At 34.6% G+C, this 17,600-nt stretch overlaps 1 protein-coding gene across 8 annotated transcripts in view; it reads right to left on the minus strand.

Annotated features, from left to right (window-relative positions):
• LOC139978326 (sodium/calcium exchanger 3-like) overlaps window positions 1-17,600 on the minus strand; it is a 121,296-nt gene that overhangs the window by 87,422 nt on the left and 16,274 nt on the right. For 2 of the 8 annotated variants that reach the window (XM_071988427.1, XM_071988419.1), the window contains exons 1-2: window positions 4,491-4,761; window positions 1,460-1,581 (exon numbers count right to left, since the gene is read on the minus strand). The gene's annotated coding sequence lies outside the window, so the exon portion shown is untranslated. Of the gene's footprint in view, window positions 1-1,459; window positions 1,582-4,490; window positions 4,801-17,600 lie in introns of those variants that run through there. The other 6 variants (XM_071988421.1, XM_071988423.1, XM_071988422.1 and 3 more) reach the window with 6 other exon arrangements.

Here is a 17,600-nt window from a genome sequence, read left to right on the forward strand (position 1 = left end):
CATAAAACCATTTAATCACACCATATTGAATTTTATAAATTATACCCTGTACTATGGAGAAACTAAAGAAAGCCAAAACCCTAAATGAAAACAGTTCATCATTTATGACCATAGCTTGCAGTGACAAATCATTTTCCACTCAGTTTTAAGCGATATTGATTGCACTACTTCTGCCTAGGCGGTCTGACGCATCAATCACGAAAGTATTAGAGAGACGTCTAACTTTGAAATCGGAGACAAACTTTGCTATAAATTTCAAACAGCTTTTCACAATAAATAAAAAAGGATATGAATAATAAACTTGTTAAGTATAGCCTACAAAAGCTTTATAAAAGTTGTTATATGTTTATTTTATTTTTTTTTTTTTCTGATAAATGGTACAGCTATATATACATATATCCAAGTAGTTCAATTCTGTGCTCTCATTAAAATTTTCGCTGCAAAAATAAATTGCCTACAGCATTGTTCAGTATCTGACATCTACAAATGTTCCGTTTTTTACATAATTTCCTGGATGGATGTAGACAATTTATTAGCAAATCTGATACATGTAGAGATGATAAACACAAAAAATGTTCATAATCATATCGGCACGGGTCTCTCCGTTCAATCATTTCAGATGATGCATCTAAATGTTTGAGTATCCGTAAGAAACGTAAACACTGCATTGGGTAACGTACACAATGTAGAAACTTGTCTGCATCTGATATGTTTTAAGCAATATTTTGCCTCCCTAACGTTGGACATAAAATACATGCGGTTGAAGATTTCCATGTGATCTCAAGGCTCAGAATGAGGACCCCAGCTGCACGCATGACGACTTGGGTAGAATGTTTGATCTGTTGAGTTATGTGTGACCGAAAGTATCAAATATCACTTTTTTTGACACCGGGTAAACAAAGAGTCACTATATAGTGCTATTATCTAGGACCCATACCATTAAATGTAAACATACAGTATGATTACCCATAGACTAGTTTTACTTTGGTGTGGATGTAATGGTCATTCTTTAATTTTTCTTTAGTGAAAAGATCATTAGGGAGAAGCGACCCATACTGTGAAATATTGCTCAATTCCTTCTTTAAATATTGCAATCCCGATGCTTCCCCTCGCCCCCCCCCCCCCCAGTGCCAATAATGTTCACAGCAATGATTTATTCACAGGTGTGACACCTCACAGACAATTTCAATAACTGTGAACATCTACCCCCCTCCCCCTCCCCAGCCCCTTTTGAATCTCAAACCTGGGTTGGGGGATCCCTGCTGTCTAATTAAGCACTCTTCCAACACTGGGGGAAATTTCAAAGGTGAAAACATCCAGAAAATTACTTTTGAAAACTTTTCTCAATGTTTAATATTTCAGGAAAAATGTTGATCACACTGTAGGATACAACAAGTAGACAAAATACAACCATTATGAAAGACAAATAAATATTTGAAAAAATTTCCAGATCACTTACTCGCAATTTTAATTGGAGGCTCAGGGTTACATCTCCGATGAACAACAACAAATGATGGCAAATCCACAATGTTATGAGTCAACCTGAAACGTCTCCATGTCAAATATATCTTGTTTTCCAACCTAGATATAAAGAAAACAAAAATTAAACAAAAAGTTATTCTAACAGAGCATGAGGTACTATACAAAGAATATAAACAAAAACAGATCTTAAAAGCCTGCTTTAAGAAAATGTAATTAGCTCATACATATTTACAAGTCAACACTGTTCAGCTACAATGCCAGACATTGGTATTATCAGAAGTTTAAATATATTAGGAATACATTTAAGCACCCCAAGACATGGTTTTGGCATGGAAATACAAAAAACTTGATCCAATCTTAGCCCATCTCCTGCCATTTAGATCGTAACCGTATGATCACGAGTTAACGACATTGTTACCGTTACTGTACGTCAAGTGAGGTTTACACTCATAAGACTCTCAGAAAGGGAATTATTAGACATGATCTTGGTTAAAGGTTGAGGAGTGATGTACTGTGTATCGGAAAAGAACTGGTACTACACATAACCTTAGTAGCTAAAAGGGTGAGAATGCTCAGATACAATAAATTCTATATTTGACAAATGCGGGATGTAATCAATGTACTGTACTGTGCTCTATGGGGGAGATGAGAATACAATCTAGCTTTGTTTCTAAATCTTGCACACATGCAGGGCAAGATTATTGGTAAAATTAAAAAAAATTGAAAGAAATAATAAAAGTATATCAAACCATAAATATTACAAATTTAAGACACTTGTATACTTCAACTTATCATTGATTTCTTTTCGGAAAATCGAAAAGAGAGGGAAGAAAATATTTTTAAAAAGGGATAAAATCTACTGACTATTAAATTATTTGTGTTTTTTTTTTTTTTGGCTTTCGTTTGATTGGTTGATCAACTAACGTATTCCTCCCCCTTCCATGATAGCAATGAAGCAAAAAGCTCAAAATAAACAAAGAAAGTAAAGATAAAACATCAACCTAAAGAAACCCAGCAATGAAACCCAGCAATGAAACCCAGCAATGAAACCCAGCAAAGAAAACCCAGCAAATCGGGTATTGATTGAAATCATACTACTTTAAATAATGGTACTTCCTGGTCACAAGATCACTCCAGAAAGACAAAACTTAATTAATTTAAATAAAAATCTATGCAATTAACATCTATGCAACGGCAGCAGACAGCCAAGTGAATTATTACAGGTACAAATGAAGCAATCATTAACATATTACATTAGCATATTCAGCAAATTTATACTAATGTCATGTGCAAGTTCTTAGAAATCCTGTAAGTGTACGTACGGTTTGTACGTACAGCTCAAAGAGTGGAAAGAATTCTATAACAAGAAAGATTTTTACAATAAATTGTCATTTGCAAAATCTATGCATTAAAATTTTCCTTGAACATGAGATAGGTCTAATTAAAATTGAAAACACAAAGGGACAGTTTTTTAAGAAAAAAATAAAGCAAGGACTATTCCAAAGGGCAATGTTATCTATTTAAAAATATTAAATATTGTCTGTTCTGCAACTGAAAGTGAAAATGACATCAAGACAGCAAATTAATCATAATAATCATTAAAATAATCAGCAGTTCTTTTTACGACGCATTAAGCGACCACAAATGTGGGAGTAGCGGGCATATGGAAATACAACTTACACTTCGGGTGGCTTCCAATTCGACAATTTAACTCAAATTTGTAATCTTTTCAATTTAGAAAGTCTTTTTATTGGAAAGATTTGTACTTTCATAATTTGTTGTAGTTGGAAGATTGTACCTGGAACTAACACTGTGAATAACACCATCATGGCAAATGAGTTGAAAAGTTATTCTTTAAACAAATTTGCATTGTGATGAAGCCTCGCATTTACATTGCACCAACAACAAAGCAAATATTTAATCAAGATAACTATATAAAAAAGCCTTTGAAAAAAAGTGTGCCATGATGACATAACAGGCCATTTTATGTGATCCACTTTTTGGACAAAATTAATAAAGTAGAAATAATTGAGTCAGCAAAAATGAAAATGCAATAATGAACATTTATACTTCAGTCCTTTCTCGGACATGTTTTTCTGGATGACATTAAACTACAAACTTCTAGCTAAGCTATAAGGAGTACAGTAGCTCAATTCTTGCACTGTCCTAGATTGCTTAGTTAGATTTGGAGGAAATTTATATGGATTTGTCAGAGTGATTTAATATTTGTTCTCATTAAGAAAATGAAACTTCAGGCAAACAAATTAAAAACTGTTATGCTATATGACCAACTCACCAGACAGGGATGGTCCCCTTTGCAGACAGAAACTTTAACATTTAGAAAAACATTAATTTAACTCAAAAGGTAACTTACAAAATGTAAACAATACTAACTCTGTGAGTTTTATGGAACATCCCTCATGGATTTGGATGGAAGGTTTTGAAACAACCATGGCCCATTTGACCAAGTGCTGTGCTTAAGTATAGGCCCTTATTGGTAATTAATTTTTCTTGGCATTTTGTTCCAAATTCAAAAACTATCCAAAACTGCCAAAAACGAAAAAGACTTGTTTTGCACTTACAATGCAAGGACCTACAGAAAAATTGGCAACTCCTTTCTGCCTGATAAAAGTGATGTACCTGATGCACACTTATGTTATATGCTTCCTAACTTAGGCCTATTGTCAAGTTACGATGGTAAGAGATATACAATGTATATATGGGTAAGGCCTACTGCATACAGTATGAAGTGCTGGGGTAGCATGTTGATTGACATGAATTATGAATTACAATTGAGTGCAATAGAAATGTGACACACTAAAAGACAGTTACAATGATTGAAGAGGTAGAACATGCCCAAACTTAGAGAAGCAACACAAAGTACATCAGGCTAACTCAAAAAGTCACTGTATATGATAGGGTTAGCCCATTAGCCGAACTTAAATTAGAGTCACTTAGTAAAAGATCGTATGGCCTAACGTTAGTAATCGCATAAAGAAGTTAGTTACACAATTGCCTTGCTTTTCGTATTAGGTTACGCACACCCTATCCTAACGATTTCCCTGACCTAGGCCCGATACGAAAAGGTGACAGTTGGATCTGGCTGAGCACCATTGGTTAATCATATGTTCCACAAAAGCAACAAAATTGCTAGTTTCAAAATGTGAGAACTGCTGCTGCAATAACGTCTTCAACAGCGGCAAAGTACCTTTTCACGAAAGCAAATTAAGACAAACCACTGGTTTCCAATGGATACTGTACGCTGCGAATATGAATGCAAGCGGGTGTACGTACAATAACAAATCAAACAAATCAAGCCATTCACTGTTTGTATGTATCACTTTATCGCTGTGGTCAATCACGCAGGGCATGTAAACACTTTCTCAGTGTATCACAAAAGGCATGAAATCACTTTATCGCAGTGGTTAATCACGCAAGAAGTAATAGCGCTAAAAGTTTAGCCATAATCTGTGATGGGGGAGGGAAGAGGGAGGGGGTTAATTTACGTTATAATTTTGTGCTCGAAGTGGTGGAATTTCAGCAACCCTCGTTGGGGAAAACTTCTCCAAATTTCTAAAATATCGAACATCACTGCTCAAAAATTCTGACTTTTAGACAATCAGTTGTTTTTCATCCTCTTCAACATCCAAGTATAAAAATAGTAATGATTGTGTTACGGTAATGAAACGCAACAGGGACTGAAACTATGTTTCGCAAACGTCTATTTTCCAATTTATAATTAATTGTGTGTCTAAAGGGTCATGTTTTTAACAAAAGGATGTAACGACGACCGTTTATAAATAGTCAAGCCTGGTTTCAGTGATTTTACATTAGAAACTATTCCCGTTACTCTCCACCCCTGGAAAGCCCCTCCCCTCCTTCCCTGTGGTTAATGTAAATATTCGCCTTGCATGTATAATACCTTTATTGCCCAACGTGTTTCTCACATTCGCCTTATCTGAACGGTATAACTAAAATTAACGTGAAGACTAATCATTTTAATGGTCGGATCAAGTCATTTCAAGTCACATGACATCAGACTTGTCGTAACATCTCCTTTAATTAACATCTGAGGAAAAAAACTAGTCTATGATCTACGAATAAGAAGCTATCCAAGGAACGTTGCTAGCGTTCTGTATATCCTTCATTTACAATCCAGGGAATCGATATAAAGTCGTCACCAGGAAGCAGCCTGACTAATGTAAAATATTGCAGTGAGAAAGCAAAGCGTAACTTGTATGTACGTGTTACATTTACGTTCGTAGTATGATAGTATCCATTGTTCAACTGATATTATACAAAGGGAAAATGACGTCATCGTAACCAGCACTCGAGATTCAGAAACAACTGTTGTGCACTCGTGCTGGTAACACGGTACAAGCATGACGCAGGCTATAGACGAGAGCAACTGGGCGCGCAACTGTAGTCCACGGGCCCCGGGGTCACGTAGAGAAAGGCCCGTGAAAAATATAGGATAACGAATAAGCTTATTGTATCCATTTTCCAAACATGCTTTATAAAAATAAAAAATAAAAATGGAGTGGATTTCATAGAATAAAGTTATGGATAGCACTGATGAGACAGACGAATACACGAGGAATAGAGTATCAACTATATATATATATATATATATATATATATATATATATATATATATATATATATATATATATATATATATATATATATATATATATAGTGGTATACTCATGTCGGTTCTATACTACATATAGCATATTATAAATACATTATGGCTATCACTTAAATAACAAACTAATGCAAAATGACTATATTGTTGTAGGAGTTAAACTTTGTTATCAATATCAGCTCAAATGCTATTTAACTATTTTTCCCCTGATAACGTGGGACAAGCACGCGCACATGTGGGAAGCATATATAACGCATGATTGCATGTTATAGTTATCAGCATATATGTACGCATTTGATTACTAAGTGAACAATTTGCAAATAATTCATCCCTGGCCGTACATATTTATAGGTCTACCGTATATGATAACCTACTTCCGAGGGACTGATGACCTATGCATTGATGTTATTCTTATGCATTATAATTACAGTATTCTTACCTTGGGCATATATACCTAGTTACCTCGTTTTAGTTCGTCGAACCATTACTCTCTATTTCCCTCTATTTTTTCTACATTATGTTCTTTTCATCCATCCACTTTTATAGAACGAACATTAACCCTATTAAATTCCACTTTCTGTACAATTTATGTATAAAGGGTTCATAAACGAAACAACCTTGATTTTTTTGCCATAGATTTCGTCTTCAAGGTATGGTATCGAATAAATTCAATACAGGGGGAGATGGAGAATTAGAATTCAATAATGGGTCGTTTATTGATTCAGTCAGATATGGAGTTAAGGTCTGTAAACTACCGAGTTACTTACATGAAGATATTGACATAACACGGATTCTATACATGTATGCTGTAATAAGATTCATCTAAGCAAATTTAGTTCTTAAAACTTGAATTGACACAAACTGGATTCGAAGACAGCTATCTGGGCGAAAACAAACACACAGAGAAATGATTGGCGAGAAAAGGATTCTAAAACGGTATGTTTTACATTATTATCACATTCCCTGCACGTTCACACCATATGTAATGTTTTTTGGTAATATCATCTCCTATATATAGCGACTGGATAAAGAGGTTATAAAGGTCATTGATATGGCCATAAAATGTGCTAGAAAGTTAAATAATGGTCATCATCATACTAAAACTTTAGAAAACTTATGGTACCGCACCACAATTAGAGTAGTGTTCATCCGCTCGAAAAGTTAACCATTGTCAGAGAAAAGAGGTAAAAGTACCAAAGGTAAAGCTTGTTTAGGCTAAGCATGTTATCAGTTATTGTCATCGTTTGTTCTGCCTTTATATGAAAGAGCATAATTTAAAGTACAGATGGTGTGAAAATATGGAGGATCGAAGTAAATAACAAAATGTCTGGCCGACAAATATCGTCAGAATCGAGAAAAAAAACGGTTATTTTAATGATTAAGTTCTTGGAAACCAAAATTAAGGAGTTGTATTTGATCTCAAAATTACAATAATTGTTTGTTATGTAATTTTTATAATAATTTGTAGGATAAGTAAACTTGTCGCCAAATAATCAAGCGACTAAATGCACAAGGTTGTTACCATGCTCCGTTATGTTAAGAATTTACTGAGCGATGCGGCAGCGCATGCAGTAGTAATGGTAAACAAAAGTAATATAATTTTCAAGGGCAGTTCTCTGCAATTTCCTCCCTTTTTTGACGAATTTCCGTATGTTCTTGAAAGGAAAGTTAGGTTATTTAAACTTAAACATTCATGTAATATTATAGCATGAAGGCCAATATTCTTCAATTTGCGTATATTAATTGTTATATTAGGTGACGTAAGAAAGTTTGACAACATAAATAACCTTTTTTAGTATGAGGTTTTCTTGGAACTAAATAAAATGCTTATATGAATAATTCCAAATTTGAATATTGGTTACACGACTGTCATAAGGTAGATAGTAAGAGTATCAATTTATGCTATATATATATATATATATATATATATATATATATAGGCATATATAGGCATATATATAGGCATATATATAGGCATATATAATATATAGGCTATATATAGGCTATATATATGCTATATATAGCCTATATATAGACTATATATAGGCTATATATATAAATGCTATCTATAGGCTACATATATATATAGGTTTATATCCTATATAAGCTATATATATATATATATACATATCGCAATTATTGGCAGTTTGTGATTGCAAAACAGGACATGAACGACTAAATTAATGAATATTTATGATGTTCTGTTAATAACTAGAAGCTCTGCGTTGCCTTGCCTTGCCTTGCCTAGGTCTCGTCATTAATTCATCTTTCGATTATTACAAAGTTGTAGCTGACGTTACCTTAACAAAATCATTTCCCTTGACAGGATTGATAGCGGATCGTTAAAAAGAAGGCCTTGATCAAGATTGCGTTATAATATAATAACGGTGATGTCATTATAAGACTTTACCCTATTCGTTCTTTGTTTGTGTCGTGTTAGGCACTTGAAACAGACGAAATGAACATTTGAATGCATCTCAAAGCTGTACGGCGCCGTTCAGTTAGAACGTGCATCTCTCCAAGGAATTATGAAGTTTTTACGAATTATTCCTTTTGAATTGGTATGACAAATTCAAGCTCGTGACGTTTTCGGAGCCGGCTGCCTTTAAAGTCACTTTTCCTTACGTTTCTCTCATTAGTGTCATCAATCAGCATAATTATGGTTTAGTTACCGTATAATCTAAATATGAGATTGAATGACTCCTGTAGCCCAGTTTAATAATTAAATTCCCAGAGCATTTAAAATCTGGAAATGCTATAGCACATGCATATGAAACTATTTTCTTTGCTTATAAGGCCTTCCGCGTCTGTGGGCAGATCCGCCTTCCGTTCAGTGAAGTTTGTTTGGCACTAATGTTCACAAAAATAGAGCATTAATCAAAGCTTGAGCAGGCTTTTTGCGTTAACATAACTTGCATCTTAGCAATGTTTTTTGATCTACCCGATAATTTTGCTCGTATAAGTTGTTCTTTTCGTTACCTATATTTTTCACCTTTTCGCGTTCCATATTAAAAGCACCACCCGAAGTCAGTGTGAGCTGACCGTAATTGAACCTTATGTTATTTATCGAATGGTTGCTTAGTTACGGGTTCTACAACAAAGCCGAGAGAAACTTGAAGGAATAAAATAACGGTACAAAATCACTCGAAACAAGCGACTATTGAATCACATTTTAGAAGGCGTTCGAGAGGAGGCGGAGGGGTGCAGGTTTTCTCCTGTGTTATCCTTTTGGGGGACGACATCACATTTTTTCATTCATTCTTCCAATTAACCTAGATTTGAACTGAAAGTCAGTTCATCATCTTGAAACAAACAGAGGCTTTGTCTTCATTTGAAAGTAAAACTATCCCTTGTAGCTAGAATTTCAGGCTTCTGGTGGTCATCTGTTTCAATGACAAGAGCCAAATAAATAGAAAGAAGTGTAATTTAACACTTCATTCGCGTGCCCGGTCACCAAAAGAGCAGTCAATCCTAAATTCACAATGAATAATGGCAGGTCAACCATGCAAGATTTACCCATTAAGAGTTACACACATAACTATACTACGGGGTACGGGGTAATAATACTGTGACCTATACAATTAAGTAACCCAGTGTTTTGACTATCTATGTTCCGTTCTGATTCAGTAGGCGCAGTCGTTCTGTTAGCCTCATAAAGTTGCTCTTTTCAGGAGCTGAGTATACATATTCATTCACAGAAGAAAGTTTTGTTTATTGTCCCTGAAGGCAACTTGCCTCCATGCACTTCTTACAATATACACAGTCGGGTTGTCCATTCAATTCGCTCAAACTCAAGAATTAACTGATTTTTATTTCTGACCATTCACCACTCCATCCATCACCCGTACATTTCTTGCTTTCTGCCTATCCCTTACCTCTCGCTTATGCATTTAAAATAATAATAATAATAATAAAAATAATAATAATAATAATTATATTAATAATAATAATAACAATAATAATTACAATAATAATAATAATAATAATAATAGTAATAATAATAATAACAATAATAATAATAATAATAATATAATAATGGGGGTCACATTGGTTACTTTATATCTCTCATAATATCAACTATTGGATACCTATGCTTAAAAAAGGGCTATGGCAAGATATGCCTATAGTGCCAACAATAATAAGCGGGCGAAAACGTTTTCAAAATTCCCGGACGGACATCACATGGGTCAGCATGGGGAAATAGTTGTTGGACATTGGCAGCAAAATGCTTGCTAAGTTTGAATATCAGAGACTATTTTTCATTATCTGTCAAATTTGTGTTAATTAATGCAGATGAGATTTAAGATGCTGTCCTATGAGATTTGATTGTCATATAGAGCGTTAACTTCACTCCTCCCTCCCCCCCCCCCCTCCCCTCCTCATCATCAATATGCCTCAGTCAGCCCCTCTGCAAATCCGACCTTTCTATCCCCCTGCGATTGATCACATATAAAGAAACTTGACAAGTTAAACATGACATTGTTGGGCAGACCATCCAAAAGGAATTGTTACTACAGGAAAAATATACGGTGTGTTCTTTATGACGTCATGCAAAGTAATAATATAAAATAGGCAAAATCAAAACACGGTCGACTGATGTTAGATGATTATACGTTAGACTTGATAGAATATTAATGGGAAATACGGTCCCCTTTTATTCAGATGCCATTTTTTTACGATTGTTCCCTCGTTGCTCACAAGTTGTGATAAGTATAATTACTGGTTCGTCACGAAAAATGTGCTCCTTCCAGGAAGTTTATCCAAGTTTGAAACTAGAACTAGATCAACGAAATGTGACACAAGTCCCCGATAGTCCTGGAATGAAACCTTCATTTCAAACCCCTCTTCAAGTGTTGTATAGTATACGAAGGGAACCGTGTATTTTTTGGTTTGTTACGGCCCTGTGGGGTTCGGTAACGTGAGTACATTATACAATTTAAAAGCGGAAAACCCTCGGATTGAGAAAAAATTTAGGACAAACAGGAAGGCGACAGATGGGGGTAATGAAGACTGAATGAATGCTGACGGTAAACGGTCGATAAAATGGTTATACATGTGACTTTATTTCTCTCAGAGGAGGACAGAGAAGCCAGATTCTGAAGTCCGTTTGAGGACACTTCAGATTATCATATATCGTAGAATGTTGACTTTCTCGAACGCCTCCTTTTTTCTCTTGTGTTTGTTTTTCTTATTCTTTTTTGGGCCCCGTAAGGAAAACGCTTTATAACCCATTGGTACCGCCAAAATGTAGGCCATAGCAAACTTTAACCAGGAAATCGTTATTGGATAAAAAAAAATAAAAAACCCCCTGCTGTAACGAAACCTTTTATAAAATGAGTTATTGAGAACAGAAATCATCACAGTGTGCTATATAAGTGGCGCCGAGAGCCCGGTCAGGTCCGGGGAAAATTACTTCACCAGGCCCTCTAGTTGAAATCTTTATTTGCCCTTAAGTACTATATATGTTATGGAAATTCAGATCACACATACTGACTATTCTGGCAGATTATGTTGCTAGATTATTTTTTTATTTTTAGGATGTACCGTAAAAATACTTAAATGGATGATGCAGGTGTAGAAAAGCAGAAAGGAAACATTATTTATTGATAAAAAAGAATATAAATGAACAGCGGCCTTATTGTGCATTGACAGTAGTACACAACACCGTCTAACGTTAGGTCTAATCGGCCACGCGGAAACGATTTAAGTAAGTTGTGCATATCAACGGTTGGAAAAACTATATACTTAACATATTTAGCAAGTTTGGCGTACTACGATATGATATTTCAAACTCTCCTACATCAGCGATATGAGAGGTCCAACTCCAAGAGGAACGAGTGATTTGAACCCAATCCGGTCCCATTCTACATCCCAAGTTTCAACCCAAACATTCACATACCGTACCTTCGATCCACACCTACATAACGACCTACTTCTATATTACGTAAACACCAGCGCCTCCCTTACGTATGGCAAGCCAACTGGGTCATACCTGGTGTCTGCTGCGCATGCTCAGAAACGAGCAATCGTTGCGGTTGACATAAATGTTTGGATGACAGTTTCCCTGAGCTTGTTCTATATGATTTGAATGATACATCTGCTAGCGATGACGAAAATAATGCACTTTTGTGATGGAAAATTATTTACCTGGAAAATAAATTTCAGGGACCTTATATTCCAAAACATGTCAGTGACCGACAATCTGTTGTCGTGTGGAGAGGTGATAACATCATTGCAATTATTATCCCCTGTAACACCAACGCCGTGCACATGGACACCATAAAAGAAAAACAGCTGCAGTGCACATAATATTTCAAGAGAATATAGTTGGCCTTTACTGCAGTTTACGCCTCCGTATACTTATCATAAACATGGAGACGTATACTATAAATAAGAAAGTGAAATGTCAGACTGCCACTGACAGAATATGAGAGATTTTCTTCGGGAGTTGTCAAAACAGAAAATTTAATGGGAAACACTGATGTGCTGAGCGGAAAGTTTCCAGTCGGTATCCATTTACAGATACTAAATATACGAGATAGGAAAAGAAAAAGAAAAAAGAAAACAAAAGACAGGTGCATGACTTGAATATTTTGTTGATATAGCAACATAACATCGTTATGTATTAAGCAGATAGGGATTTATTTACAGGCGAGGACAAGTTCAGTGTCGGTCGTCGTATTATTCAATGTCCTGGTTAAATTTCAGTCATTAATGTGAAGATATCTCGAATTTCTCCCCCAATATATACTGATGAACCTTATAAACTGGTTGTGGTAATCAGATAGTACAAGATACAAAGGTATCAATTTCTATTTAGTATTGGTCGGTAAGAACGTGTGTCGATTGATGGCACACTCTCCGATCAGTGTACCGTACCCAGTAACTCATACATCACTGAAAACAGGCTAAACAATGAGGAACTATGCATTAAGTACATTGAATTATGATTTATGTTAAATATCCGTATTTATGTATATATATATATATATATATATATATATATATATATATATATATATATATATATATATATATATATATATATATATATATATATGTATATGTATATATATATATATATATATATATATATATATATATATATATATATATATATATATATATATATATATATATATATATATATATGCAGTTCTTCTGCAATGAGTGACAACGACATTTTCCAATAGTATACTTGCATACGATAAATGGAGATTTTATGCGGCAATATTTTACGGATTGTTGCACTTCTGGAGCCTAGGCCAAAACAATGCGATCAACGGTATCCTTTGAAGATATTAAGTCTACATATATACATAGTACACTATACATGCATGTAGATTATACTGTATGACAACTATTAATGGGTAAACGTGACACCACTTTGGTGAGAGATCGGGCTGCATTTGCCAAGGGATTTAACGTACAATATATGTATATTTATTTCTTCATTCGAGCTTAATCTTACAGCAGAAATTCAGAGAGAGGAAGAACGAGAACGAGACAGCCTTGGAAAGTAAATGAACCGAATTAACGTACATAATATAGTATAAGGCAGGTGCTTAACACGTACTTATATGACTGAATACATAATCAACAGTAAAGACGTTCGTGTGCGATACGTCTAAGACGCGTTATTAAAATCGCAAGCAATCAGCCGAGGAACTCATTAATATTACACCTTAAAGTAATCGGTTGCCTTTCGCAACCATTATTCAACTTCTTATCGGTTTTAGTCAAGTTATATGAGCAATATTTTGTACGGTATACTGGCTCATACACAAGGGGATAGGACGCACTCCAATCCCTCTACCAATTTTCATAGGTCCACGATTTACCTGGATAGGAATGGTAACAATAAATAAAGTGCAAACAGGATTATCAGCTTCAAGATGTTCTTGATTGTTTTGTTTTTTGCCTACGTATATTAAAACTACCATACTGTGGTTGATGGTACCATACGTAACACGATACGTGTGTACTACAATAAATATTACGCGGTGAGATATGCGTTGTACTTTTTTTTAAAACTCGACTGCTTTGGGTGGGGATATACTCTGTACTCAACTGCAACATACCCTGGCCTACATTGTTTTGTGTAATCAACATTATCGTCATGTTTTGAGCCTTCGTTATCAGAACATCGAACCATATTTAATCGTTATGTTAAACGCACCGTACATTATCGACTTGGTAATGTACATATAATGATTTTTATTAACACTTACTATTTGTTACGGTAGCTTATAAGTGACATTTCCTTTCAATCTTACACCGTAAATATGAAGAGTAAAAACAATCAGTTACTCGCTATTGCATGGGCATAGCAGGTGCCTCTGCATGCGTTTAATCATATCAGTAAAACTTTATATCTAACCACGAAAACAGGGTTGGATGCGGGGGGTGGGGGGGGGGTTCACGCAAAATAACTTCAGAGCGGTGATTTCAGACCAGTTCTGAAAGCAATTGTACCACCCAAACTCAAACTGCGTGGTGGATATGCCGGTAATGCAACAAATTATAACAAAATCTTTCCAATCTCGGTTGCTGTAAGTAACAATATGTTTTCGGGCACCTTGTCGCTTGTGTATAACTGTACGGTACAGTACCAACGTATTGTGGCTAATTCCATCCAAAATGCAACTTAAAAGGAAACACTTATAATATGAACAATATAAGAAACATAAACACAAAGAAACGGCAAAGACTGCTGTTCATTGCTGTTTGACTTATCTCTGACTTATTTGTCCATTTTCTACTATACTTGCCCAAATCTCGTCTTTATAATTCAGCTTTACGTTAGCAACATACTCCATGAATAAATTACGTCTCACATATCACTCTGGGCAACGTTGTTTTGGTAAGCATACCTGGATAAAGTGTTTGTAAATGTCAAGAATGAATTGAACGTGTGGAAACGTGTACCCAAATTTCCTAAGGGTAATACCCAGAAGTTGAGTCTTATGTAGATGACATATAAGTGTTTTGCATCTGGCAACACTATGACGTCACGTCAATACAGAATATGTGTTCGTAAGAAAAATAAATGCTCCTTCAGGTCTATAATTTCAATAAGTGTATTCACGCTCGACGTGAGCTTTTACGATATATGACTTGAACATTTTGTCTGTTTGGTAATAATTGCTAGTCTCTTCTTATTCCAACTACTATTCCTGCACATCAATAGGTCACATGTACTTTAACATAGTCATTAACCCTTTAGTGATGTTCGCATACGCCTATATATAACATGACGAACGACCAAAATATATTATCGACACAAATGAATCATATTTGAAGTCAAAATAAAAGTACAAGATATTTTTACTATATGATTTGAGACTGTTTGATTTGAAACAATCTCCTAATTATTGATCACTCACCGATATTAGTTTTCCTCACGAAAAATAAATTAAGTCTGCAATTAAGTTGCGTCTGCCTACAATCCTTTTATCGAATGTAAGAAAATAAAAAAAACAGGCATCGAAGGTTCGGCGTTTTAAAAAAAGAAAAGCAAACTTTGACATTGAAAATTTGTAGTAGGAAGGCTATAATGGTGCAATAGAACTGGCAGGATGAAAAAAAGATGACATGATGTTTTGTTCAAACAATTCAAAGAAAATGAAACATATATTCGGGTGTACAAAGTCTACAAGACGAAAGGCGAAGCCGGTCTTGCTGAACTAAAAAATAAAGAAGATTAAAATGAGGGACACTCTAAGGTGCTGTGAGGTGTTCTATAAATCACGTGTATATGAGCTGAATATATGGCTTAAAACTTAACGAAGATGATCAAGCATAAGAAATACATATTGGTTCTAAACTGTGTTTTGTATTCATTGCAAACTATCGATGAGCAATACATTGTTTCTCCAAACGTTATAAAGGCAACCAATGAAGGATATGCAAAAAGTACTAAGAATGACTACTTTCGTTCATTATAAGTCTGTATTATATTGTGTATGAATCTCAGAGATTATACAACCAAAGTCTAAGTTCTGTCTACATACACAAAAAGTGACTAAGTGATAAAGTTACATACACAATATCTGTATTAAAAAATATATTCATGCCAACGAGCGACCTCATTGTCTATGAGATGCCGTTGTAGACAAAAAGAAGAAAATTAAAATAAAAAATAAAAATAGATCGTGTTAGTGATCGTGACCATTTTCCTTATTTTTTTTTAGCATTGCACTGTTCCATTTCTGTTAGATTAAAATAAATAAAACTGTAACCGAGGAAGTCGGTAAGAAATTATACTGATTTGTAAAACATAGGCAATGTGTATGGCCTATATACGGTATAGGTGTGACAGAAACGTTCACATGTGTTTTGTGTATGAATGCATCGCATCGGAGAAAGCTGCAGTAGCATATTTGAACATTTTAAAGTTTATATACTCGCTTTATTTGATTACATTTTAATATCGTCAGCTCAAAACATGTTCGTGATCAACGTGTTGTTAGTTGTTCTTGTTGATGATGATGGTGTTGTTGATGATGGTGTTGTTGTTGTTGATGGTGTTGTTTTGGACTTGGACTGTTTTCTTGTTTTCTTCAATGATGTATATTATATATGTCACCTAAATAAACATTGTATTTTGATTTATCCATTTAAGAAAGTAATAACTGCTTTTCGTTTTGACATAATATAATTATTGAAAACAATGAATGACAATGACAATGAAACTGTTTATTTCCAACACAAAAGATAAGTACATTTTAAACAAGAATTCAATCAAATAATCATGGTATTATATTTATTTCAATGAAAACTACCAAAGATCTAATGTGTGGAATAGGAGAAAAAACTGAAGTGCAATACTTATGAATCGTTTTCCTCCAAATATGTGTTGAAAAGTATAGACAAAAGAATTAGTCAAGACAAGTTAACATACATAAAGTTACAAAAATAAAAATAAGAAAACAGAAGATTGAGGAAAAAAGAAAAGACTAGAAGAGGATATACTTTCGGGTAAATTATAAAGCTCAGCAATAAAATGACTCTTTTTCTGGGAAGATAAAGATGGAGCCAATTAAGATATCATTTTTGGAGGAACATGACACTATAATCTGATAATATGATTTGTAGACACGTCAAATCTACTTCTAAATGAACTTGCAACTGGGTTGGCAAATTGCATCAAAAACAAAATATATCTATTACATTTATATTGAATGTTCCACTTTCAGACATTTCGAACTAATTAGAATGATGTACATTCTCAGGAAGTTGATGACAAAATAGCACGTAGCAGGTAATCGAGCTTATAACACGAGACTAATTGGGGGTAATTGGGGGTGCTTCTATAGGGGTACAATGTAGGGGTAAAACGTGCTGCATGGTCACATATAACATCATATTTATTTAGGTACATTTCATATCTACCTATGGGAATTTTGTTTTTCAACTTGACTTGTGTGAAATTGTGATCATAGTTTGCAGATCGGTCACCTATAGTATA

This window comes from Apostichopus japonicus, chromosome 13, assembly GCF_037975245.1.
Source record: "Apostichopus japonicus isolate 1M-3 chromosome 13, ASM3797524v1, whole genome shotgun sequence".
In the NCBI taxonomy this organism is placed as follows: Eukaryota; Metazoa; Echinodermata; class Holothuroidea; order Aspidochirotida; family Stichopodidae; genus Apostichopus; species Apostichopus japonicus.